Here is a 27,182-nt window from a genome sequence, read left to right as displayed (position 1 = left end):
CCGTCAGAAAAAAAAAGACGTGTATCCCCTACCGCGAATAGACGACGCCGTCGACTTCCTACATTACGCGTCAAATTTCTCTTCTCTTGATTTACGGTCAGGGTATCGGCAAATTCCAATGCACCCCTCAGACAAGGAGAAGACAGCCTTTGTAACACCTGATGGCCTCTTCGAGTTCAGCGTTATGCCCTTTGGCTTATGCAACGCTCCAGTGACATTCGAGCGATTGATGGATACGGTGTTCCGTGCACTCAAATGGGCAATTTGCATGTGCTATTTAGATGACGTCATTATATACGGCAGGACATTTCACGACCACAATCAGCGCCTGTCGGCCGTTGTTGACTGTATCCAGCAAGCGGGCCTTATTTTAAACTCTAAAAAGTGACATTTTGGTGAGCGTCAAGCGCTTGTACTAGGCTTTCTGGTCGACAAAGACGGCATACGACCAGACCCTGAAAAGATAGCAGCGGTTCGTGACTTCCAACAGCCACAGACGGTGAAAGACTTGCGAAGTTTTTTGGGCCTTTGTTCATATTGTTACGGGCCGCCTCCTTGCATCAAGGAAGGAGACGGCGATCGCCGGGGGACGCTGCGCGTGTTCAACCATCTTGGCCATCTCAGCCAACAGTCCCTGTTTATAAATCGTGTCCCGCTTATATCTGTTTGACACCCCGTCACACATTGGTGGGAGGTGCTGGGTATTCTCGCCAGACGACGGAGCTCCAAAACGGTCGACGCTGCGGTGCGACAACCATGGCACACCAACCAGAATCTGCTTCTGCGCCGCGGACACCGATTGTAGTAGTCCAACCCCGAGACCCTGGAACGTTCAACGGGACCAATGCTATCGACGTTGAGGAATGGCTTACGCTATACGAACGGGTGAGCGATTCCAACCACTGGGACCTGATAGTCATGCTATCCAATGTGGTGTTTTATCTTAGTGGAACGGCAAAGTTGTGGTATGACAATCACGAGGCCGACTTTGGGAGCTGGGATACATTCAAACAAAAGTTCCGTGACCTGTTCGGTAAGGTCTCCTGACGAAAAATCGCTGTGAAGCAACAGCTGTCAACCCGCACCCAGACGTCCACGGAATTATACTTGTACATACAGGATGTACTGGCGCTGTGCCGTAAAGCTGACAGTAACATGCCAGAGTCTGACAAGATTGGCCACGTCCTGAAAGGGATAGTGGACGATGCATTCAATTTGATGATGTGCAGAAATTGTGCTACCGTCGATGCCATGATCGAAGAGTGTCAGCGCTTCGAGCAGGCTAAGAGCCGCCGTATTGAACGACCATTCGCCCGGCTTTCCAACACCGCTTCAACGTCCGCGTGTGAAGAGCGGCCGCAATCTAACCTTTCGCCACCTTCGGCCGAATTGACGAGGCAATGGCTCCCGCTAGCCTCTTTACCAGCTCTAACGCCGGCGACCCGAGTGCACCAGCGGTTTCACAGCCATCGTGCAAAACGAACTCGCGAATCTCGGGGTTCACGCTTCTTGCGCCGTTGTCAGCCCTACACCCGATTCCGGGGCCCCGACATCGTTCCCTCGGTATCCACGGTTCGCTCCACGATCTCGGAACCCTGCTGATTGGCGACCTGAAGACGATCTGCCTATCTGCTTTAAATGCCGCCGTGTCGGGCACGTTGCTCGCTACTGTAACAACCGCAAGTCGTTCCCGCAACGTACTCCATCCTTTGGGTATGCTCGCCGCCTTGATCGCAGCCCTTTTGAGCCACTATGTGCGGCACACCGTTACAATCCTGACGCTGCCACGACATGGTCCAGCCGCTCGCCGTCACCTAGAGGTCACCAGTCGCGTTTGCAACCGTACCGCCGTCCGTCCTCCCGCTCCCCGCCACCTCGCCGCGCCCCGTCGCCGAGCAACCGTGGCTCCTTCACTCCGGAAAACTAAACGATGCAGCGCCCGGAGGTATGGCTGCATCGATGACTCTGCCCCAAAACCCTCTAGCTACTCTGCCGATTTGTCGCTGTGTGTTGGACGTTGACGTTGATGGCGTGACGATTTATGCACTTGTCGACACAGGGGCTTCTATTTCTGTCATGAGCTCTGGTCTTCGCCTTCACCTAAACAAGGTGGTCACACCTGCTGTTTCCCACGTTGTAACAGTGGCCAATGGAGGAACACCCACCATCCTTGGCATGTGTACCGCCCGCGTCACAGTCGCCAGTCACCCAACTACTGTTTTATTTGCCGTTCTTGAACAATGTCCGTACGACGTTATTCTTGGTCTGGACTTTCGCGCAACTTATTCTGCCCTAATTGACTGTGCAACTGGCCTCTAGCAGCTCGAACTACCTCACCTAACCGATGCCCCATCCACGCCTTCGGCCCGTCTCTGCTCTCTCGTCTATGTGCGCATGCCCCACAATCCGCCATGTATATCGCCATGGTCTCCAGCCCTCCTGTAGCTGATGGCAATTAAGTGCTATCCCCGGTAACAGACGTTCTGCTCGCCAAGAACGTCGCCGTGCCTGACACCCTCGTGACTGTCACCGGCAACCGCATCGCCATTCCTATGTTAAACTTCAGCGTCTCTCCTCAACTGATTCCGGCAGGCATGTCACTCGCCGCCATCACTGCTGCCGAAGACTGCGGAATTTGCGCGTTGGATCCCACCAGTCCCTCCAGTTCGTCGTTCATTTGCACCACAAGTAGTTCGCCACGCAATGTCTGTCGGAATGATCCCTGCTGACCTTCCTTCTCATCCAGCTACTGACCTTCGCCGCCTCCTAGAGACTTACGACATTTTCGACTTCGACGATCGTTCTCTGACCCAGACGTCTGTTGTCCAACATCGCATCGACACGGGGAACGCGAGCCCTATCCGCCGCCGTCCCTATCGTGTCTCCCTCGCCGAACGTCGTGTGATTCGGGGCGAACTTGACAAAATGCTCGCAAAAGTCGTTATCGAACTTTTTTCCAGTCCGTGGGCGTCCCCTGTGGTAATAGTAAAAAAGGAAGGCGCTTTTGTGTTGACTATCGACACTTGAACTATATCACACGCAAGGACGTATACCCCCTGCCCCGAATCGATGACGCCTTAGACTGCCTCCACGGCGCCATGTCCATGTTTTTAGCACCGCGTCCCTGTTTATAAATCTTGTCCCGCTTCTATCTGTTTGACACCCCGTCACAATATTTTCGACGGTTTATCAAGAATTTCGCACAGCTTGCCTCTCCCCTGACGTCTCTGCTTCACAAAGACACGCCCTACTTGTGGACTACTGATTGCGGCTCTGCGTTTCGACAACTGAATTTTTTTGTTGACTTCTGGACCTGTTCTGCAGCATTTCGATCCGGAGGCTTCTACTAAGCTGCACTCTGACGCCAACGGTGTGGGTGTTGGCGCTGTGCTTGTTCAGAACTGTGGTGGTCACCAGCATGTCATTGCCTATGCCAGTCGGACACTGACAAAAGCAGAGAGAAACTACACCGTTACTGAATTCGAGTGTCTCGCAGTCGTCTTCGCCGTTCAGAAGTTCCGTCCGTATTTGCACGGCTGCGCGCTCACGATAGTGACTGACCATCATTCACTCTGCTGGCTCGTTGGGCTGCGTGACCCATCTGGTCGGTTGGCCCGCTGGGCGTTGCGCCTTCAAGAGTACAGCTTTTCCGTCGCCTACAAGAGCAGACGATGTCACGCGGATGCTGACTGCCTATCCCGTCTTCCTTCGCCGCACACTAAGGCTGACAACAAGGACTTTGATGACTATATATATCTCGTTTCCATCTCCTCCGAGTTTCCCGACCTCAGTACCTTTGAGAGCGAGCAACGTTGCGACCCTACATTGCAACCTCTGCAGGCAGCTGCACGTGAGTCTCCAAGAACACCGTTCATTTTTCGTAATGGTTTGCTATACAAAAAAAAAGTCGCAGTTTCGCCCGGAAGGCCAAGCTTCAATTGCGATAGCAAATTAACAGAGAGCTATTCGGAGTAGGGATAGTAGTTTTATCGGCTGCATAAACTTGAACACATCCGCTTACTAACTGAATTAACAAGCGTGGTGTCGGCGCGCACAAGCAAACATGAATAGATCACACTGAATGACCGCAGACAAAGACTGTCAAAACGCTGGCAGCAAGCGCAGCCGCCGCAGCGGGCAAGGTTGGTGCGGTCTATCGCTTCAAAGGAAACTGAGCGGCGGATGCACAGCGCATACAAAGGTCAGAGCCGTGTGGAGATAAGAGACGGTGCGGGCGGCGGCCACAGCCGGGCAAAGTACGAGCGCAGTTGTTGGCAGAGTAGAAGCTGCGCCCCCCCCCTCCCTCCCGCGCTGCCTTCCCGCTTTCTTGCTTTCGCGTGGGAGGTTGGGTGGCAAGTTCCCCTTACGCCCGGTTGCAAGATACGCCTTTGATGCCGGAGCACAGCGTCGCCACGCCTCCCTCTCTCCCATACCCCCACGGCCTTTCGCGCGACGGTCATGTTTGCTTTCCGCCGTGCGTTCGCACTCCGTGATAGCGCGCGTCCCCCGCGCGCTTTTGCCCGCGCATACGGCGCGCGGCGACGATTTTATCGCCCTTGGAATCTATACGGAACCTCACGACGACGGCGGCGGCGACGACGACGCCGACGGCAGAAATCCGGTCCATATAATTGATATCGCAATAAAATTACTCAGCTGATGGTCCTCTATTGCTTCTTGTGGTGTCAGAAAACCTACGCCCTGCCGTCCTTCGTTCCACGCACGACGATATCACGTCCGGGCACCTTGGCTTTGCACGCACACTACATCGACTTCGCCAGAGATATTTCTGGCCTAAGCTCTGGAAAACAACGAAACAAAATGTCGCCAGCTGTATTGTTTGCCAGCGTCACAAGCGAACGACGACGGCTCCAGAAGGCTATTTACAACCAGTTAAACCACCGACATTGCCCTTTGAAGAAGTCGTCATCGAATTGCTCGGCCCGCTTCCAAAGACGTCAACTGGCTACCACTGGATGCATCGATTATCTGACTCGTTACACGGAAACGGCGGCACTTCCATCTGCGACTGCACCAGATGTCTCTTCCTTTTTGTTGCATCACGTCATACTGCGTCATGGCACTCCACGGGTTGTCATCAGTGACCATGGACGGTAATTCACCGCCGACGTCGTTGAATAACTTTTACGGCTTTGTGGTTCTGCCTACCGTCATTTCACTCCTTCCCACCCGTAAACCAATGTCTTCACGGAGCGGACGAATCGAACGCTTACCAACATGCTGTCAATGTATGTCACCGCTGACCACAAAAATTGGGACGCCGTCTTACCTTTTGTAACGTACGTGTACAATACCGCCAAGCATGAAGTTACTGGATATGCGCCGTTCTTTCGGCTGTACGCACGGACTCCCCAGAGCTTTCTGGACACTATTCTACCTTTACCGTGTCAAGACGATCCTTCAATTGCCCAAACTCTGTGTCGTGCTGAAGAAGCTCGTCGACTGGGGCATCTTAGGACGTTGTCCTCCCAAGGCCACTGCAAGACTCGCTACGATGGCCGGCATATCCATCATCATCATCATTTATGAACCCTTAAGGACCCTTAACAGGGCATTACAGAAGGCGGGGGGGGGGCAGTATTCAAATGACAAATAATGGAGCGAATGCAATTTAACAAAGAACCAACTACGTTACAAGTACAGAGCGCACACACACAATTTTTTTTCTCATTTTGCTCACTTATAATGAAGTACAGTAATGAGCAGTGAAAAAGACAAGAAAAAAAACGATCAAACACAAGGATGGGATGGAGCAAGTAATTAGGAATAAGCTAACAAATGAATAGCTACTTTATAATAAGAGGGTGACACAAAATCGGACATTTAAATACAAGTCAAAGTGTGCAAAGCAAAATGGCAATCAATATCTTCTATTGGACAACGCCTGTAACATAAATGGTGCGAGAAAACAAAGAATGCGTCGTTCAAGTTATTTAACAAAGAGTGTAGTTAAGGACTGCCTGAATTTTTCTCGATTTCTCTCAAGAGCAACTGCTACGGGAAGGCAATTCCAGTCTTCAATGGCTGCGGGAAGAAACGATTTGTTGAATGCAACAGTCAAACCATGAAGGCGTTGGACGCTGTTGGAGTTGAACAGGCGGCGAGAAGTTCGAGCAGGTGGCAGTAACAGTGTCAACTTTACCCCCGGTGACTACGTCTGGTTGTGGACATCTGTTCTCAAAAAGGAATTGTACCGCAAGTTTCTCGCCAGTTACTCGGGACCATTCGTTATACTCACTCGCTTGAGTGATGTGAACTATGTTTTATTGCCAAAGTGACGGCAAGCAATCGGCGTTCACGCACGACGCAAGTTGCTCACGTGGCCAGACTTAAGCAGTACCACGAAAGGTCTCGTCAGCTCGCTCAGTGAGCTTGGTCTGCACCCCGGGGAAAATGTCGCAGCGCTGCGAGTCTGAGCCCGCGAAATAAGAAGTAGAGTGGGGGCGCGTGAGCTCGGCTGTACTCCGCACCGGCTGGCCTTTCCTCCCCTACCTCGTTTCAATTTTTTAAATAAACATCTTTTGTAAGTCTATATATATTGTTACGGAAGGATAGGAGGAAAGAGAAGAAGCAGATCTAGAGACACTGGCTGCTGCGTGTTGTTGCTGGTCAGCCATCTTGACCACGCTAACCCTACTTGTGTATATATTGTAAATACATCCAGTCTTACTCCCAACATCCCCGTAACATATTGGTGAGAGGTGCGGGGTACCAAGGCTGGAAACGGAGCTTCGCAGTGGACGTCGCATCACCATGACTGACGGTGAGCATGCGGGTTCAACGTCGTTGCCGCCTCCAACGTCACCGTCGCCAGCTACGTCGTCGTCCCCATCGGTTGTGGTTGTACAAGCCAAGGATCCCGGAACTTTCTGTGGGACCGATGGCGCCGACGTTGAAAAGTGGCTGGCTATGTACGAACGTGTGAGTGGAGTCAACAGATGGGACCCTACGCTTATGCTAGCTAACGTGTTGTTGTGCCTAAGAGGCACGGCAAAGGTGTGGTACGAAAACCATGAAGAGGAGCTGACCAGCTGGCACCAATGCCATGAGAAGCTAAAAGAGTTGTTTGGCCAACCAGCCGGCCATAAGATTGCCGCAAAGCAGGAACTCGCCTCCCGTGCCCAATCCCCCACAGAGCCCTATGTTTCGTATATCCAGGACGTGCTGGCGCTTTGTCGTAAAGCCGATCGCGACATGACTGAAGCTGAGAAGGTCGGGCACGTGCTGAAGGGAATCGCTGACGACGCTTTTAATCTGCTTATGTGCAAAGGCTGTTCTTCAGTTGATGCTATCCTGAAAGAGTGCCGACAATTCGAGCAGGCCAAAAGCCGCCGCGTCGTGCAACCATTCGCCAGACTCCCCAATACTGCAGCAACGTCGACGTGTGAAGATCAGCCCACACAGCAGCAGGTGTCGCCATCAGAGGACGTGGTGCGAATCGTTCGACGTGAGAGTGGGTCTTGCGGTGGCACGATAAGCACATGGTTCAAACTTGTCTGCACTGTCTTTCAGATTGCCGCTTGCACCGAAGCCAGATGTCTTCAGGAATGTGCTACCTCTGCGCATGATCCCTTTGGCTCATCCTTCAAAAAGTTACTCGGAACCGTCAGATCGGACGATGTGATACAACCACCGAATCATCGTTGGATTGAAGCTCTAGACCTGCGTGGCTTGGCCTTTGGCGAGCCCTTCTGCGCATGGAGTACTACCACAGCGTCACCTGGTCGTCTCTACAGTGCTATAAAGCCGAGGACGGACGCTATCCTCTTCAGTGGGTCTTGCGGCGCCACGATGAGCACATGGTTCAAACTTGTCTGCACTGTCTTTCAGATTGCCACTTGCACCGAAGCCAGATGTCTTCAGGAATGTGCTACCTCTGCGCATGATCCCTTTGGCCCATCCTTCAAAAAGTTACTCGGAACCGTCAGATCGCACGATGTGATACAACCACCGAATCATCGTTGGATTGAAGCTCTAGACCTGCGTGGCTTCACCTTTGGCGAGCCCTTCTGCGCATGGAGTACTACCACAGCGTCACCTGGTCGTCTCTACAGTGCTATAAAGCCGAGGACGGACGCTATTCTCTTCAGTGGGTCTTCCGGCGCCACGATGAGCACATGGTTCAAACTTGTCTGCACTGTCTTTCAGATTGCCGCTTGCACCGAAGCCAGATGTCTTCAGGAATGTGCTACCTCTGCGCATGATCCCTTTGGCCCATCCTTCAAAAAGTTACTCGGAACCGTCAGATCGGACGATGTGATAGAACCACCGAATCATCGTTGGATTGAAGCTCTAGACCTGCGTGGCTTCACCTTTGGCGAGCCCTTCTGCGCATGGAGTACTACCACAGCGTCACCTGGTCGTCTCTACAGTGCTATAAAGCCGAGGACGGACGCTATCCTCTTCAGTGGGTCTTGCGGCGGTACGATGAGCACATGGTTCAAACTTGTCTGCACTGTCTTTCAGATTGCCGCTTGCACCGAAGCCAGATGTCTTCAGGAATGTGCTACCTCTGCGCATGATCCCTTTGGCCCATCCTTCAAAAAGTTACTCGGAACCGTCAGATCGCACGATGTGATACAACCACCGAATCATCGTTGGATTGAAGCTCTAGACCTGCGTGGCTTCACCTTTGGCGAGCCCTTCTGCGCATGGAGTACTACCACAGCGTCACCTGGTCGTCTCTACAGTGCTATAAAACCGAGGACGGACGCTATCCTCTTCAGTGGGTCTTGCGGCGCCACGATGAGCACATGGTTCAAACTTGTCTGCACTGTCTTTCAGATTGCCGCTTGCACCGAAGCCAGATGTCTTCAGGAATGTGCTACCTCTGCGCATGATCCCTTTGGCTCATCCTTCAAAAAGTTACTCGGAACCGTCAGATCGGACGATGTGATACAACCACCGAATCATCGTTGGATTGAAGCTCTAGACCTGCGTGGCTTCACCTTTGGCGAGCCCTTCTGCGCATGGAGTACTACCACAGCATCACCTGGTCGTCTCTACAGTGCTATAAAGCCGAGGACGGACGCTATCCTCTTCAGTGGGTCTTCCGGCGCCACGATGAGCACATGGTTCAAACTTGTCTGCACTGTCTTTCAGATTGCCGCTTGCACCGAAGCCAGATGTCTTCAGGAATGTGCTACCTCTGCGCATGATCCCTTTGGCCCATCCTTCAAAAAGTTACTCGGAACCGTCAGATCGGACGATGTGATACAACCACCGAATCATCGTTGGATTGAAGCTCTAGACCTGCGTGGCTTCACCTTTGGCGAGCCCTTCTGCGCATGGAGTACTACCACAGCGTCACCTGGTCGTCTCTACAGTGCTATAAAGCCGAGGACGGACGCTATCCTCTTCAGTGGGTCTTGCGGCGGTACGATGAGCACATGGTTCAAACTTGTCTGCACTGTCTTTCAGATTGCCGCTTGCACCGAAGCCAGATGTCTTCAGGAATGTGCTACCTCTGCGCATGATCCCTTTGGCCCATCCTTCAAAAAGTTACTCGGAACCGTCAGATCGCACGATGTGATACAACCACCGAATCATCGTTGGATTGAAGCTCTAGACCTGCGTGGCTTCACCTTTGGCGAGCCCTTCTGCGCATGGAGTACTACCACAGCGTCACCTGGTCGTCTCTACAGTGCTATAAAACCGAAGACGGACGCTATCCTCTTCAGTGGGTCTTGCGGCGCTACGATGAGCACATGGTTCAAACTTGTCTGCACTGTCTTTCAGATTGCCGCTTGCACCGAAGCCAGATGTCTTCAGGAATGTGCTACCTCTGCGCATGATCCCTTTGGCTCATCCTTCGAAAAGTTACTCGGAACCGTCAGATCGGACGATGTGATACAACCACCGAATCATCGTTGGATTGAAGCTCTAGACCTGCGTGGCTTCACCTTTGGCGAGCCCTTCTGCGCATGGAGTACTACCACAGCGTCACCTGGTCGTCTCTACAGTGCTATAAAACCGAGGACGTACGCTATCCTCTTCAGTGGGTCTTCCGGCACCACGATGAGCACATGGTTCAAACTTGTCTGCACTGTCTTTCAGATTGCCGCTTGCACCGAAGCCAGATGTCTTCAGGAATGTGCTACCTCTGCGCATGATCCCTTTGGCCCATCCTTCAAAAAGTTACTCGGAACCGTCAGATCGGACGATGTGATACAACCACCGAATCATCGTTGGATTGAAGCTCTAGACCTGCGTGGCTTGACCTTTGGCGAGCCCTTCTGCGCATGGAGTACTACCACAGCGTCACCTGGTCGTCTCTACAGTGCTATAAAACCGAGGACGGACGCTATCCTCTTCAGTGGGTCTTGCGGCGCCACGATGAGCACATGGTTCAAACTTGTCTGCACTGTCTTTCAGATTGCCACTTGCACCGAAGCCAGATGTCTTCAGGAATGTGCTACCTCTGCGCATGATCCCTTTGGCCCATCCTTCAAAAAGTTACTCGGAACCGTCAGATCGCACGATGTGATACAACCACCGAATCATCGTTGGATTGAAGCTCCAGACCTGCGTGGCTTGACCTTTGGCGAGCCCTTCTGCGCATGGAGTACTACCACAGCGTCACCTGGTCGTCTCTACAGTGCTATAAAGCCGAGGACGGACGCTATCCTCTTCAGTGGGTCTTGCGGCGGTACGATGAGCACATGGTTCAAACTTGTCTGCACTGTCTTTCAGATTGCCGCTTGCACCGAAGCCAGATGTCTTCAGGAATGTGCTACCTCTGCGCATGATCCCTTTGGCCCATCCTTCAAAAAGTTACTCGGAACCGTCAGATCGCACGATGTGATACAACCACCGAATCATCGTTGGATTGAAGCTCTAGACCTGCGTGGCTTCACCTTTGGCGAGCCCTTCTGCGCATGGAGTACTACCACAGCGTCACCTGGTCGTCTCTACAGTGCTATAAAACCGAGGACGGACGCTATCCTCTTCAGTGGGTCTTGCGGCGCCACGATGAGCACATGGTTCAAACTTGTCTGCACTGTCTTTCAGATTGCCGCTTGCACCGAAGCCAGATGTCTTCAGGAATGTGCTACCTCTGCGCATGATCCCTTTGGCCCATCCTTCAAAAAGTTACTCGGAACCGTCAGATCGCACGATGTGATACAACCACCGAATCATCGTTGGATTGAAGCTCTAGACCTGCGTGGCTTGACCTTTGGCGAGCCCTTCTGCGCATGGAGTACTACCACAGCGTCACCTGGTCGTCTCTACAGTGCTATAAAGCCGAGGACGGACGCTATCCTCTTCAGTGGGTCTTGCGGCGCCACGATGAGCACATGGTTCAAACTTGTCTGCACTGTCTTTCAGATTGCCGCTTGCACCGAAGCCAGATGTCTTCAGGAATGTGCTACCTCTGCGCATGATCCCTTTGGCCCATCCTTCAAAAAGTTACTCGGAACCGTCAGATCGCACGATGTGATACAACCACCGAATCATCGTTGGATTGAAGCTCTAGACCTGCGTGGCTTCACCTTTGGCGAGCCCTTCTGCGCATGGAGTACTACCACAGCGTCACCTGGTCGTCTCTACAGTGCTATAAAGCCGAGGACGGACGCTATCCTCTTCAGTGGGTCTTGCGGCGCCACGATGAGCACATGGTTCAAACTTGTCTGCACTGTCTTTCAGATTGCCGCTTGCACCGAAGCCAGATGTCTTCAGGAATGTGCTACCTCTGCGCATGATCCCTTTGGCCCATCCTTCAAAAAGTTACTCGGAACCGTCAGATCGGACGATGTGATACAACCACCGAATCATCGTTGGATTGAAGCTCTAGACCTGCGTGGCTTCACCTTTGGCGAGCCCTTCTGCGCATGGAGTACTACCACAGCGTCACCTGGTCGTCTCTACAGTGCTATAAAACCGAGGACGGACGCTATCCTCTTCAGTGGGTCTTGCGGCGCCACGATGAGCACATGGTTCAAACTTGTCTGCACTGTCTTTCAGATTGCCGCTTGCACCGAAGCCAGATGTCTTCAGGAATGTGCTACCTCTGCGCATGATCCCTTTGGCCCATCCTTCAAAAAGTTACTCGGAACCGTCAGATCGCACGATGTGATACAACCACCGAATCATCGTTGGATTGAAGCTCTAGACCTGCGTGGCTTGACCTTTGGCGAGCCCTTCTGCGCATGGAGTACTACCACAGCGTCACCTGGTCGTCTCTACAGTGCTATAAAACCGAGGACGGACGCTATCCTCTTCAGTGGGTCTTGCGGCGCCACGATGAGCACATGGTTCAAACTTGTCTGCACTGTCTTTCAGATTGCCACTTGCACCGAAGCCAGATGTCTTCAGGAATGTGCTACCTCTGCGCATGATCCCTTTGGCCCATCCTTCAAAAAGTTACTCGGAACCGTCAGATCGCACGATGTGATACAACCACCGAATCATCGTTGGATTGAAGCTCTAGACCTGCGTGGCTTGACCTTTGGCGAGCCCTTCTGCGCATGGAGTACTACCACAGCGTCACCTGGTCGTCTCTACAGTGCTATAAAGCCGAGGACGGACGCTATCCTCTTCAGTGGGTCTTGCGGCGCCACGATGAGCACATGGTTCAAACTTGTCTGCACTGTCTTTCAGATTGCCGCTTGCACCGAAGCCAGATGTCTTCAGGAATGTGCTACCTCTGCGCATGATCCCTTTGGCCCATCCTTCAAAAAGTTACTCGGAACCGTCAGATCGCACGATGTGATACAACCACCGAATCATCGTTGGATTGAAGCTCTAGACCTGCGTGGCTTCACCTTTGGCGAGCCCTTCTGCGCATGGAGTACTACCACAGCGTCACCTGGTCGTCTCTACAGTGCTATAAAACCGAGGACGGACGCTATCCTCTTCAGTGGGTCTTGCGGCGCCACGATGAGCACATGGTTCAAACTTGTCTGCACTGTCTTTCAGATTGCCGCTTGCACCGAAGCCAGATGTCTTCAGGAATGTGCTACCTCTGCGCATGATCCCTTTGGCCCATCCTTCAAAAAGTTACTCGGAACCGTCAGATCGGACGATGTGATACAACCACCGAATCATCGTTGGATTGAAGCTCTAGACCTGCGTGGCTTCACCTTTGGCGAGCCCTTCTGCGCATGGAGTACTACCACAGCGTCACCTGGTCGTCTCTACAGTGCTATAAAGCCGAGGACGGACGCTATCCTCTTCAGTGGGTCTTGCGGCGCCACGATGAGCACATGGTTCAAACTTGTCTGCACTGTCTTTCAGATTGCCGCTTGCACCGAAGCCAGATGTCTTCAGGAATGTGCTACCTCTGCGCATGATCCCTTTGGCCCATCCTTCAAAAAGTTACTCGGAACCGTCAGATCGCACGATGTGATACAACCACCGAATCATCGTTGGATTGAAGCTCTAGACCTGCGTGGCTTCACCTTTGGCGAGCCCTTCTGCGCATGGAGTACTACCACAGCGTCACCTGGTCGTCTCTACAGTGCTATAAAGCCGAGGACGGACGCTATCCTCTTCAGTGGGTCTTGCGGCGCCACGATGAGCACATGGTTCAAACTTGTCTGCACTGTCTTTCAGATTGCCGCTTGCACCGAAGCCAGATGTCTTCAGGAATGTGCTACCTCTGCGCATGATCCCTTTGGCCCATCCTTCAAAAAGTTACTCGGAACCGTCAGATCGGACGATGTGATACAACCACCGAATCATCGTTGGATTGAAGCTCTAGACCTGCGTGGCTTCACCTTTGGCGAGCCCTTCTGCGCATGGAGTACTACCACAGCGTCACCTGGTCGTCTCTACAGTGCTATAAAGCCGAGGACGGACGCTATCCTCTTCAGTGGGTCTTGCGGCGGCACGATGAGCACATGGTTCAAACTTGTCTGCACTGTCTTTCAGATTGCCGCTTGCACCGAAGCCAGATGTCTTCAGGAATGTGCTACCTCTGCGCATGATCCCTTTGGCCCATCCTTCAAAAAGTTACTCGGAACCGTCAGATCGCACGATGTGATACAACCACCGAATCATCGTTGGATTGAAGCTCTAGACCTGCGTGGCTTCACCTTTGGCGAGCCCTTCTGCGCATGGAGTACTACCACAGCGTCACCTGGTCGTCTCTACAGTGCTATAAAACCGAGGACGGACGCTATCCTCTTCAGTGGGTCTTGCGGCGCCACGATGAGCACATGGTTCAAACTTGTCTGCACTGTCTTTCAGATTGCCGCTTGCACCGAAGCCAGATGTCTTCAGGAATGTGCTACCTCTGCGCATGATCCCTTTGGCTCATCCTTCAAAAAGTTACTCGGAACCGTCAGATCGGACGATGTGATACAACCACCGAATCATCGTTGGATTGAAGCTCTAGACCTGCGTGGCTTCACCTTTGGCGAGCCCTTCTGCGCATGGAGTACTACCACAGCGTCACCTGGTCGTCTCTACAGTGCTATAAAGCCGAGGACGGACGCTATCCTCTTCAGTGGGTCTTGCGGCGCCACGATGAGCACATAGTTCAAACTTGTCTGCACTGTCTTTCAGATTGCCACTTGCACCGAAGCCAGATGTCTTCAGGAATGTGCTACCTCTGCGCATGATCCCTTTGGCCCATCCTTCAAAAAGTTACTCGGAACCGTCAGGTCGCACGATGTGATACAACCACCGAATCATCGTTGGATTGAAGCTCTAGACCTGCGTGGCTTGACCTTTGGCGAGCCCTTCTGCGCATGGAGTACTACCACAGCGTCACCTGGTCGTCTCTACAGTGCTATAAAACCGAGGACGGACGCTATCCTCTTCAGTGGGTCTTGCGGCGCCACGATGAGCACATGGTTCAAACTTGTCTGCACTGTCTTTCAGATTGCCACTTGCACCGAAGCCAGATGTCTTCAGGAATGTGCTACCTCTGCGCATGATCCCTTTGGCCCATCCTTCAAAAAGTTACTCGGAACCGTCAGATCGCACGATGTGATACAACCACCGAATCATCGTTGGATTGAAGCTCTAGACCTGCGTGGCTTGACCTTTGGCGAGCCCTTCTGCGCATGGAGTACTACCACAGCGTCACCTGGTCGTCTCTACAGTGCTATAAAGCCGAGGACGGACGCTATCCTCTTCAGTGGGTCTTGCGGCGCCACGATGAGCACATGGTTCAAACTTGTCTGCACTGTCTTTCAGATTGCCACTTGCACCGAAGCCAGATGTCTTCAGGAATGTGCTACCTCTGCGCATGATCCCTTTGGCCCATCCTTCAAAAAGTTACTCGGAACCGTCAGATCGCACGATGTGATACAACCACCGAATCATCGTTGGATTGAAGCTCTAGACCTGCGTGGCTTGACCTTTGGCGAGCCCTTCTGCGCATGGAGTACTACCACAGCGTCACCTGGTCGTCTCTACAGTGCTATAAAACCGAGGACGGACGCTATCCTCTTCAGTGGGTCTTGCGGCGCCACGATGAGCACATGGTTCAAACTTGTCTGCACTGTCTTTCAGATTGCCACTTGCACCGAAGCCAGATGTCTTCAGGAATGTGCTACCTCTGCGCATGATCCCTTTGGCCCATCCTTCAAAAAGTTACTCGGAACCGTCAGATCGCACGATGTGATACAACCACCGAATCATCGTTGGATTGAAGCTCTAGACCTGCGTGGCTTCACCTTTGGCGAGCCCTTCTGCGCATGGAGTACTACCACAGCGTCACCTGGTCGTCTCTACAGTGCTATAAAGCCGAGGACGGACGCTATCCTCTTCAGTGGGTCTTGCGGCGCCACGATGAGCACATGGTTCAAACTTGTCTGCACTGTCTTTCAGATTGCCACTTGCACCGAAGCCAGATGTCTTCAGGAATGTGCTACCTCTGCGCATGATCCCTTTGGCCCATCCTTCAAAAAGTTACTCGGAACCGTCAGATCGCACGATGTGATACAACCACCGAATCATCGTTGGATTGAAGCTCTAGACCTGCGTGGCTTCACCTTTGGCGAGCCCTTCTGCGCATGGAGTACTACCACAGCGTCACCTGGTCGTCTCTACAGTGCTATAAAGCCGAGGACGGACGCTATCCTCTTCAGTGGGTCTTGCGGCGCCACGATGAGCACATGGTTCAAACTTGTCTGCACTGTCTTTCAGATTGCCACTTGCACCGAAGCCAGATGTCTTCAGGAATGTGCTACCTCTGCGCATGATCCCTTTGGCCCATCCTTCAAAAAGTTACTCGGAACCGTCAGATCGCACGATGTGATACAACCACCGAATCATCGTTGGATTGAAGCTCTAGACCTGCGTGGCTTCACCTTTGGCGAGCCCTTCTGCGCATGGAGTACTACCACAGCGTCACCTGGTCGTCTCTACAGTGCTATAAAGCCGAGGACGGACGCTATCCTCTTCAGTGGGTCTTGCGGCGCCACGATGAGCACATGGTTCAAACTTGTCTGCACTGTCTTTCAGATTGCCACTTGCACCGAAGCCAGATGTCTTCAGGAATGTGCTACCTCTGCGCATGATCCCTTTGGCCCATCCTTCAAAAAGTTACTCGGAACCGTCAGATCGCACGATGTGATACAACCACCGAATCATCGTTGGATTGAAGCTCTAGACCTGCGTGGCTTCACCTTTGGCGAGCCCTTCTGCGCATGGAGTACTACCACAGCGTCACCTGGTCGTCTCTACAGTGCTATAAAGCCGAGGACGGACGCTATCCTCTTCAGTGGGTCTTGCGGCGCCACGATGAGCACATGGTTCAAACTTGTCTGCACTGTCTTTCAGATTGCCACTTGCACCGAAGCCAGATGTCTTCAGGAATGTGCTACCTCTGCGCATGATCCCTTTGGCCCATCCTTCAAAAAGTTACTCGGAACCGTCAGATCGCACGATGTGATACAACCACCGAATCATCGTTGGATTGAAGCTCTAGACCTGCGTGGCTTCACCTTTGGCGAGCCCTTCTGCGCATGGAGTACTACCACAGCGTCACCTGGTCGTCTCTACAGTGCTATAAAGCCGAGGACGGACGCTATCCTCTTCAGTGGGTCTTGCGGCGCCGCGATGAGCATATGGTTCAAACTTGTCTGCACTGTCTTTCAGGTAGGCCCGAAGTACGATTTTCCCTGCTATAGAAGTGATGATCGATGTGTAGTGCTGCTGCCTGACCCACTGATGAGGGCGTTATCTGTTTTTTCTGTCCGTAGAATGTTGTTGATGTTATCTGGTGACGTCGAGACCAATCCTGGTCCCGATATGTTACAAGAAACACTATCGCAATTGCTCGCAGGGCAGGAAAAAATTCCTTCCGAGATATCTTCTTGGACAGACAAGTTTGCTTCCATCGAAGAAAGGCTAAATAGGCTTGAGACGTCAGTACTACCAGTCACGGAAGTGATTCCGCGCGTTCAGGAACTTGAAAAAACTGTCGCTCATCTTACAGACCTGGTATTGAAGCTGGACACTCGGTCTGACGATCTTGAAAACAGGTCGCGTAGAAATAATCTTGTTGTCTACGGATTACCTGAACCCAAATCTGAGCCCTCCGGGCAACTGCTTGATGCGTTTACAAACTTAATATCTGATAAACTTGGTGTTCAGTGTGCAGACATTGAACGTTGGCACAGGCTTGGGGCGCGTCGAGGTGATAAACCCCGTCCTGCTATCTTCAAATTTTTGGACTACAGGTCAAAGCTTGCAATATTACAGAATGCGCGAAAGCTTAAAGGAACAGAAATATATATAAAAGAGGACTTCTCTGAACGGGTTCGAAAGATACGCCAAGCTCTTTGGAGACTGTCTGTAAATCAAAGGAAAAATGCCTCTACGGTTCGTCTGCAATATGATTCCTTGCTGATAGACAATGTGCGCTATGTGCTGAATGAAGCAGCTGATTCAATCATTAAAACCATAAAGCAAACCTCTGCTGCAAATGAAACTTGACTGCATTCTGATACTAATTTCTCGCTGGTAAATGTTAATGCCCACAGCCTTCTTAACAAAATTCAAGACTTTGATCACTTCGTTGCATTTTATCATCCTTCTGTGATTTGCGTGACTGAAACGTGGCTTGATGAACACATCTTAGACTCTGAAATTTTGCCGCCAGGTTACATTGTCCTCAGGAAAGATAGAAGTGGCCGGCGTGGTGGCGGTGTGGCACTCTTTGTGAACCAAGATATTGAGTTTACAGTATTGCCTGACGTTCCTAACGGCGAATCTGTATGGTGCAAAATCAGGCTTTGTGGTCTCACTTTGGCTGTAGGAGCTGACACGGATTTCAGTGTCTTCTGATCTTACCGATTATGTAACCAAACACAAACTTAACTGTTGTAAAATGTTAGTTGCTGGTGATTTTAACACCCCTGGCATAGATTGGCCAACGCTATCTGCAAATGGCCGTCACAAAGTCATTTGTGATTACTTGATTAACATGACTATTTCTTTCGATTTGACACAAATTGCGAATACCGCAACCCGCGAAAGCTCAATTTTAGATCTCGTTTTCATAAATGAGCTACTTAGACAAAATGGTTATGATTGTAATATTATTGAAGGCCTGTCGGACCATAAGGGTGTCATTGTTTATTTGAATTTAGCAACTGTGCCTAAGCTTCTTTCCCATGAGACTGTATTGAACTTTGAACGTGCCCACGACATCTCCATAACTGAGTTACTCGCATGCTCTTTTAATGAGTTTTTGAGCTGCGCGAACCATTCCTCTGTGGACGTGTTAGCGAACCATTTTTGCTCAATTGTGAATCAATGTATCACTGATTACATTCCAACCAAGTGTGTGAAGCGCAACCCCAAGCACCCGTGGTACACACGTGAAATTATACACTTAATTCGTCGCATCAGGCGTCTTCGCAAACAACCCTATGCAAACAATCCAATGAAAGCTTCAGTATTGTCCTCACTTAAAAATAACTTAAAATCTGCTATGTCAAATGCGAAAAGTTTCTACTTTAATAGCACTTTGTCATCCTTCATTAAAAACAAACCGTCAAAGTTCTGGCGAACCATCAGTCCACCAAGTCAGAGCTCTCCTTCATTCATTATTTCCAACCAACCATGCTCAGATAATCTTAGCATAACTGAAGCCGGTAATAATTACCTTAAATCTGTGTTCACCTGTGATGATGGACGCACCCCCACGGTTTGCGCTGTTCCTTCAGCATCACCTTTTCCTAGTATGGTAATCACTTCAGCTGGTGTACATAACCTTATACTCAAGATCGATACTATGAAAAGTACTGGGCCAGACAATATACCAGATATGCTTTTACGGCGATATTCTGAATGGAGCTCGCGGTATTTATCCCTAATTTTTTCAAAGTCTGTAGAATCATCTACTGTTCCAATACTCTGGAAATGTGCTAAGGTTGTTCCCATTCACAAAGACGGTAATAAGCAGTTAATGTCTAACTACAGACCTATTTCTTTAATATCAACATCTTGCAAACTATTGGAACACATTATTCATAAATATATTATTGAGTATTTATCCGAACATAATGTTCTCTCGCATCCTCAACATGGCTTCCGTTCGGGATTCTCGACGGTAACTCAACTTCTAGAATTCTGAACAAATGAGTTGTGGCACAAGGAAAGAAGGAAAACCAAGGGGAGACAGGATAGGGCGCCAAACTCGCCCAACGCACTACCACTCTAGAATTCTCCCATGATATTGCAACCACGCTCAACCTCAGAGGACAGCTTGATGCCATTTTCATTGATTACAGTAAAGCTTTTGATACAGTGTGTCATAAAAACTTCTTATTAAACTCAAGGCAATAATTCATGATGATAAACTACTAGGTTGGATACAGGACTACCTAAGTACAAGAACCCAGTTTGTTGCCTTTAACCATGTTCACTCATCTCGTGTCAATGTTACATCCGGTGTACCACAGGGGTCTGTCTTGGGTCCTTTGCTGTTTATTGTCTATGTAAATGATGTCGTTGAAGTAATTACGGGTACTTCTGTCAAAATAAGACTATATGCTGATGACTGCGTCCTTTATTCTACTATAACCAGTAATCATGATCAGTTAGAGCTGAATGAAGTCTTCGCCCGTTTTTGCGAATGGAGCAGAACATGGCAAACGTCACTTAATTTAAAAAAAACCGTTTCAATGACTTTTTCAAATAAAAACAACCATTACGATTTACATATTTTAATGAAGCGCACAAGCTTGCAAGCGTCCACACGTTCAAATACCTTGGTGTTACTTACTCCCCTGATCTGAAATGGCATGCTCACATAAAATGCATAACCAACAAGGCACTGAGAAAATTAGGTTTTCTTAAAAGAAACTTACGAGATGCAACTAAAGAATGTAAATTAACGGCATACAAATCACTAATAAGGCCTCTACTTGAGTACGCATCGGTAGTGTGGTCACCACATCATTCCAAAGACATAGACATGCTTGAGTCTATTCAGAAAAAAGCCATAAGATTTATATTTAATCGTTATGACCGCCATTTCTCACCGACATCACATGCTAGTAAGCTGCTACTAAAGCCTCTGGACCATAGACGTACTTGTGACCGTGTTGTTCTGCTACATAAAATTGCTCATGGGAAAACTTACGTCAATGCACCTATTGTTTTCACAAAGCCTTCTTCTCGGCCCACCAGGAGAAGTCATCGTCTTAATATTGTACCTTTGAATCTATCGATTGATTGTTTTAAGTTTTCCTTTTTTCCGCATACAATTGCGATTTGGAATGGCCTTGACGGGTCCTTGCGTGAGTTATCGAGTGATGAATTTGCCGACCTATTTCCTAATTATGTTCATTAATTAACTAGCTCTTCCTCATAATTGATTTTTTATATTTTTTGTTTTATTTTTTGCCAACAAAATGTATTCCTCAATTGATTGACATACATGTGCACTCACTCCTGCAATATCTTCCTATGCAAGATGGCAGTATATCTCGTAAGTTGCATCTCGTAAGTTTATAAAATAAATAATAAATAAACTGGAAGCGATGGCGCCCGCAGCTTTCTGCTCACGTCGCCCTGACGCTACCCCTCTTTCAGTTGCTCTCGTTCAAGCCATCGTTCGCCAGGAACTTGAAAGCATTGGTTTACGTTCTGTCTGTGCTGTCGCCAACCCCAGAGCCAACGAACGCCCTTCTACTCTGTTTGATCCACCGCGACGCTTATCTCCGCGTTATCGCAACCCGACTGAGTGGAGAACTGCGGACGACCAGCGGATATGTTTAACCTGTCGCCGTATTGGTCATGTCGCCCGATACTGTCGCAACTCGTGGCCCTCAGCACCTCGCATGCCCACCAACCTGAATGTTTTGATGGAAATTCCCGCCGTGTTTCGCCCTCCGCCGAGTGTAACAGTGCCGACAACTCTGCCAGGAACTCGTGGTACGGTCGCTCACCATCGCCTCGCGGACACCAGTCTCGTTCACCACAAACACGTCGCCCATCTTCCCGTTCGCCGCAGCCACGTCGCCTTTCGTCCCCTGTGGCTTTCGACCGCGTTCCTTCGGAAAACTAAGAACCGCAGCTTCGGGGGTGGTGCTGCATTGACAACTACTGCAGCAAATCCTCTGTCTATGCCCACAAAGCGAAGTCTAATTGACGTCCAAATAGACGGCGTACCTGTCCAAGCACTCGTCGACACTGGAGCCCACATATCTGTGATGAGTGCTAGCCTACGTAGACGTTTAAAGAAGGTCCTCACCCCCGCAGCTGCACAAGTGCTTCGTGTGGCCGATGGTGGCGTGCTGGTTGTTCTCGGAATGTGTAGTGTACGTTTAATTATAGCCGGCGGCCCTACTTCTGTTCTCTTAGCTGTGATCGACAACTGCCCTCACGACGTTATCCTTGGGTTGGACTTTTTATCCAACCATTATGCCCTCATCGACTGCGCAACCGGCGTCCTTCAGTTGGAACTGCCTCAACTCGCCGATGCTCCTAGCACCGCACCGCCACCGCGCCTGTGCTCGCTTCAAGATGTGCGTCTGTCACCCGAGGCAGTCACTTACGTCGCTTTGACCGCACAGCCACAGATTCCTGACGGTGAATACGTGCTTCGCCCCATCGTCGACGTGCTTTTGAACCCAAACGTTGCCGTTCCGCATACGCTGATCACGGTTACGAATAATGACGTCGTTCTCCTGCTTCTGAACTTCAGCCTGTGCCCTCAAGTGCTTCCGGCCGGCATGTTCTTGGCCAGCGTTTCTAGTGCGTCCGAATTTGACATTGAGAGTATGGATGCCGAGAGTGGATTATTAGCACCAATTGCAGCTCACAGCTCTGGTTCTTTCATGGATGACTTCGCCAAAATGATTGCACCTGACCTCACCTCTGCTCAGGCCAAGGACCTCCGTCTCCTGCTCGAATCGTACAGCGACATCTTTGATTTCGGCGACTGCCCTTTCGGCCAAACATCTGTTGTTCACCACCGTATCAACACTGGAGACATGAATCCTATCCGTCGGCGTCCCTATCGTGTATCACATGCTGAACGTAGAGTAATCCAATCAGAAGTTGACAAAATGCTCCAAAAAGGGGTCATTGAACCATCAGCCAGTCCTTGGGCCTCGCCAGTCGTCCTTGTGAAGAAAAAAAAAGTTGTCGCAGTTTCACCTGAAAGGTGAAGCATCAATTGCGATAGCAAATTTGTAGAGAGATATACGGAGTAATGATATTAGCTTTATCAGCTGTATAAACTTGGACATGCAGCAGCACCGGCAACGCGCCGAACTGTTGTCGACGCCGTCGGCATTTTGCCTGCGTTCGCTCGAAATGCGTGCGGCGTTGGTGACTGTTGCCGGAGCCTCTGATATAAATAGGCACTTGGTGCCGCAGCTAAACGTCGCCTCCCTTCCCTCCCCCTCCCCCCCCCCCCGCCACGGCCTTTCGTGCGTCAGAAGAAGGCGCGTTTGATCTACATATATGGTGATAGTAAAGGAGGAAAGAGTCGCCTACTTCTGCAGCCCTTAAGGGAGCACGGCACAGAACACGCGTTTGTTCTCCGCCGTGCGTTCACTCCCCGTGAAAGCGCGCGTCCCTCGCGCCCTTTCACTCGCACATACAGCGTTCGGCGGCGCGCGGTGACGATTTCATCTCCATTGACGTCATACGGAACCTCACGGCGACGGCGACGGCGACGCCGACGGCAGAAATCTGCTTTGGAGTGTCCATATAATTGCTATCGCAATAAAATGATGGTACCTGGCTTTTTTGCATCGACTATCGCCATCTAAACAAGATCACGCGCAAGGCCGTCTACCCATCACCACGCATCGATGACGCCTTGGACTGCTTGAACGGAGCTACATACTTCTCGTCCATTGATCATCGATCCGGCTACTGGCAGATTTCTGTTGATGAAATGGACCGCGAGAAGACTGCCTTCATCACACCTGACGGTTTATATCAGTTCAAAGTCATGCCCTTTGGCCTGTGCAATGCTCCTGCGAGGCTACAAATGGACCACCTGTCTTTGCTATCTTGACGACGTTATTGTTTTTTCTCCCACGTTCAGCAGCCACCTTACGCGACTCGCCGCAATTCTTGCGGTCTTCCGAAAAGCCGGCCTTCAGCTGAGCTCCACGAAATGCCAATTTGGGCGCCGTCAGATTACCGTGTTGGGACATCTCGTTAACGCAACCGGTGTACAACCAGATCCGGATAAAGTTCGCGCGTTCGCAGTTTTCCTGTGCCTCGTTCTGCTTCTGACGTGCGCTGCTTCGTCGGCCTGTGTTCTTACTTTCGCCGTTTCGTCAAAAACTTCGCCGACGTTGCTCGCCCTTTGACAGATCTTCTACAGAAGAACACGCCTTTCTCGTGGGGCCCGGAGCAGGCTCACGCGTTCGCCGCTCTCATCGGCTTTCTGACCACCCCTCCCATACTTGCCCACTTTGATCCATCTGCACCGACCGAAGACCACACTGACGCCAGCGGCCACGGCATCGGTGCTGTAGTGCGTGATAGCTTACGCCAGCCGCCTGCTGTCACCTTCTGAGCGGAATTACTCCATCACCGAGCATGAGTGCTTGGCTTTAGTGTGGGCTGTCGCCAAGTTCCGGCCATTTTGTACGGCCACCGGTTTTCGGCCATTACAGACCACCATGCCCTCTGCTGGCTGTCTTCCCTCCGGGACCCGACGGGACGGCTTGGTCGCTGGGCTTTGCGGCTTCAGGAATTTTCTTTTATTGTCATCTGCAAGTCTGGACGTCTGCACAAGGACGCTGATTGCCTCTCTCGTCATCCCGTGGATCCTCCTGATTCTGTTGCACATGATCCGGAGACCTGCGTGTTGGCTTTCACTGACATGTGCGACATGCGCGCTGAACAACATCGCGACGAGTCCTTGCAGGCCGTCATCGCCGGAGTGCAATCTCGCAGCACCGACGGCCCGTGCCGCATGTTCGTGCTGCACGACGGCATCATCTACCGCCGCAGTATCAACCCTGAAGGCCCTGAGTTTCTCCTTGTCCTTCCTCGTCATCTACGATCCGTCGTTCTCGAACAACTTCACTATGCACCAACGGCGGGACACCTTGGAGTTTTGCGCACATACGACCGCGTACGACGCCGGTTCTTCTGGCCGGGACTCTACCGCTCTGTGCGGCGTTATGTCGCAACTTGCGAATTGTGTCAGCGCCGGAAAAAACTCCCCTGCCACCTGTCGGCCGACTCCATCCAATTGAAGTTCCCTTCGAACCTTTCTATCGCGTAGGCCTTGACCTGCTTGGCCCTTTTTCGACGACGACTAGAGAGAATAAGTGCATCGCCGTCGCTACCGATTACGCGACAGGCTACGCGATAACCAAGGCGTTGCCGACTAGTTGCGCAACTGACGTCGCAGATTTTCTCCTCCATGACGTCATCCTCCACCACGGTGCACCTCGACAGTTACTTACCGACCGCGGCCGCTCGTTCTTGTCTCGAGTTGTTGGCGACCTCCTCCGCTCTTGTGCCACAGAGCATAAGCTGTCCACCGCCTACCACCCACAAACGAACGGTCTTACGGAATGTCTCAACCAAACACTCACAGAGATGATGTCGATGTACGTCTCCAATGATCACCGCGACTGGGAAGCCACGCTGGCCTACGTCACTTTCGCGTATAACTCGTCCAGACATGACACCGCAGGATATTCACCCTTTTATCTTTTGTATGGTCGCGACCCTACATTGCTATTTGACACCATCCTACCTTCTGTGCCACGTGTTACAACTGAGTACGCTCGTGAAATCATCGATCGCGCTCACATGGCGCGTCAAGTCGCCCGATCTCGTCTGTTGGCCTCTCAGGATATACAAAAAGAGCGGTACGATCGGCGCCATCGCGATGTTAAGTTCGTCCCAGGTGCTTGGGTGCTCCTCTGGTCACCATGTCGTCGTGTCGGTCTCTCCCAGAAGCTTCTCTCTCGCTACACAGGGCCTTATGAAGTCCTACGTCAAGTTAACGACGTCAATTACGAGATCTCGCCGTTACAGTTTGATCCGTCCTCAAGTCCGACGCCAGTTGACATCGTGCACGTTTCGCGGTTGAAGCCATACTTCTCTCGCAGTTCTTCGCCTGACATGCGCCGAGACGGCGCTTCAGCACCCGGGAGTCCTGTTACGGAAGGATAGGAGAAAAGAGAAGAAGAAGATCGAGAGACACTGGCTGCTGCGTGTTGTAGCTGGTCAGCCATTTTGACCACGCTAACCCTACTTGTGTATATATTGTAAATACATCCAGTCTTACTCCCAACATCCCCGTAACAAATATATATATATATATATATATATATATTGTGAGACGTTGACCGATGCGATGCCTTTATTTCCGAGCAGTCGCCCGAGTCAGAGACGAAGCACCGCAAGAGGCAAAAGATGATGATGAGTCGTATGTACAGATGACGACGACGATATGCACAAATAGCGCTCACACAAGATGATGAGTCGTTTATACAGATGACGACGACGATATGCGCAAAATGCGCTCACACTAACTTCCCCCCCCCCCCTTCAGGAAAGCAGTCAGCAAGACCGCAAGCTAGAAAGGGTAGGTACGGAGCATGTAGGGTTTCAGGCGAGATACGTGAACGATTTTCGGCGTGCGGCGGCGGCGGTCAGTAGCTGAGGTGACAGGAGTGACGCGGTAGTTAACGGCCGAAGTTCGTTGCAAAACGGTGTAGGGGCCGAGATGTCTGTGGAGAAATTTTTCACAGAGCCCCGGTGCGCGAACAGGTGTCCACAAAAGAACTTCGTCGCCTGGGCGGAACGAAGCAACGCGACGCGTCGCATCATAGCGAATTTTCCTTTTGTCCTGAATGGTATGCCCTGAATGTTGGCGCGGGCAAGTTCACGGCACCGGGAGATGCGAGCGGCAAATTCTTCAGGAAGAGACGCGGATGGAGCAGCAAGTGCTGAAAGGAGTATAGTGTCCAAGACGAAAGACGGCGCACGATCGTACACAAGGAAGAAGGGGCTGTAATTGGTTGTACGTTGGACGGCAGTATTATACGCAAACGTCACGAAAGGTAGGATGGTGTTCCAGTTGGTGTGATCGGGTCGAACATACATTGACATCATGTCAGACAAAGTTCAATGAAAACGCTCCGTAAGACCATTTGTTTGCGGATGGTACGATGATGTGGTCTTATGGATGGTGTCCGAGGCTTGGAGGACCTCACGTAGGACATGCGATAGGAACGTCTTGCCACGTTCACTCATGAAGACACGAGGTGCGCCGCGGCGCAAAACGATACTGTGCACGAAAAACTCGGCGACTTCGGAGTCAGTACCAGAGCGAAGAGCAGCTGTCTCAGCGTACCGCGTTAGATGATCCACTGCGGTAACGATCCAGCGGTGACCAGCGGGCGTGATTGAGAGGGGCCCGTACAAGTCTATGCCCACAATTTCGAAGGGGGTGGACGGGCATGGTAGAGGCTGCAGAGGACCGGATGGAAGGGATGTCGAGTGTTATCTGTCCTGGCTTGACGCGCAGGATCCAACGTATTTGGCGACAGAGGTGGAAAGGCCCGGCCAGAAACAACGCGTTTTGATGCGGTCGTAGGTCTTATGAAAGCCCAAGTGGCCAGCCGTCGCGTCGTCATGAAATGCTTCTAATACTTGGAGTCGAAGTGAGCGAGGTATGACTGGTACCCATCGGTTACCGGAAGGATGGTAGATTGATCGAAATAACGCTCCACCTTGAAGCTTAAAACGCGAAAGTTGTC

The sequence above is a fragment of the Dermacentor silvarum genome, chromosome 7, assembly GCF_013339745.2.
Source record: "Dermacentor silvarum isolate Dsil-2018 chromosome 7, BIME_Dsil_1.4, whole genome shotgun sequence".
NCBI classification, from domain to species: Eukaryota; Metazoa; Arthropoda; class Arachnida; order Ixodida; family Ixodidae; genus Dermacentor; species Dermacentor silvarum.
Note: the sequence above shows the minus strand (reverse complement) of the source record.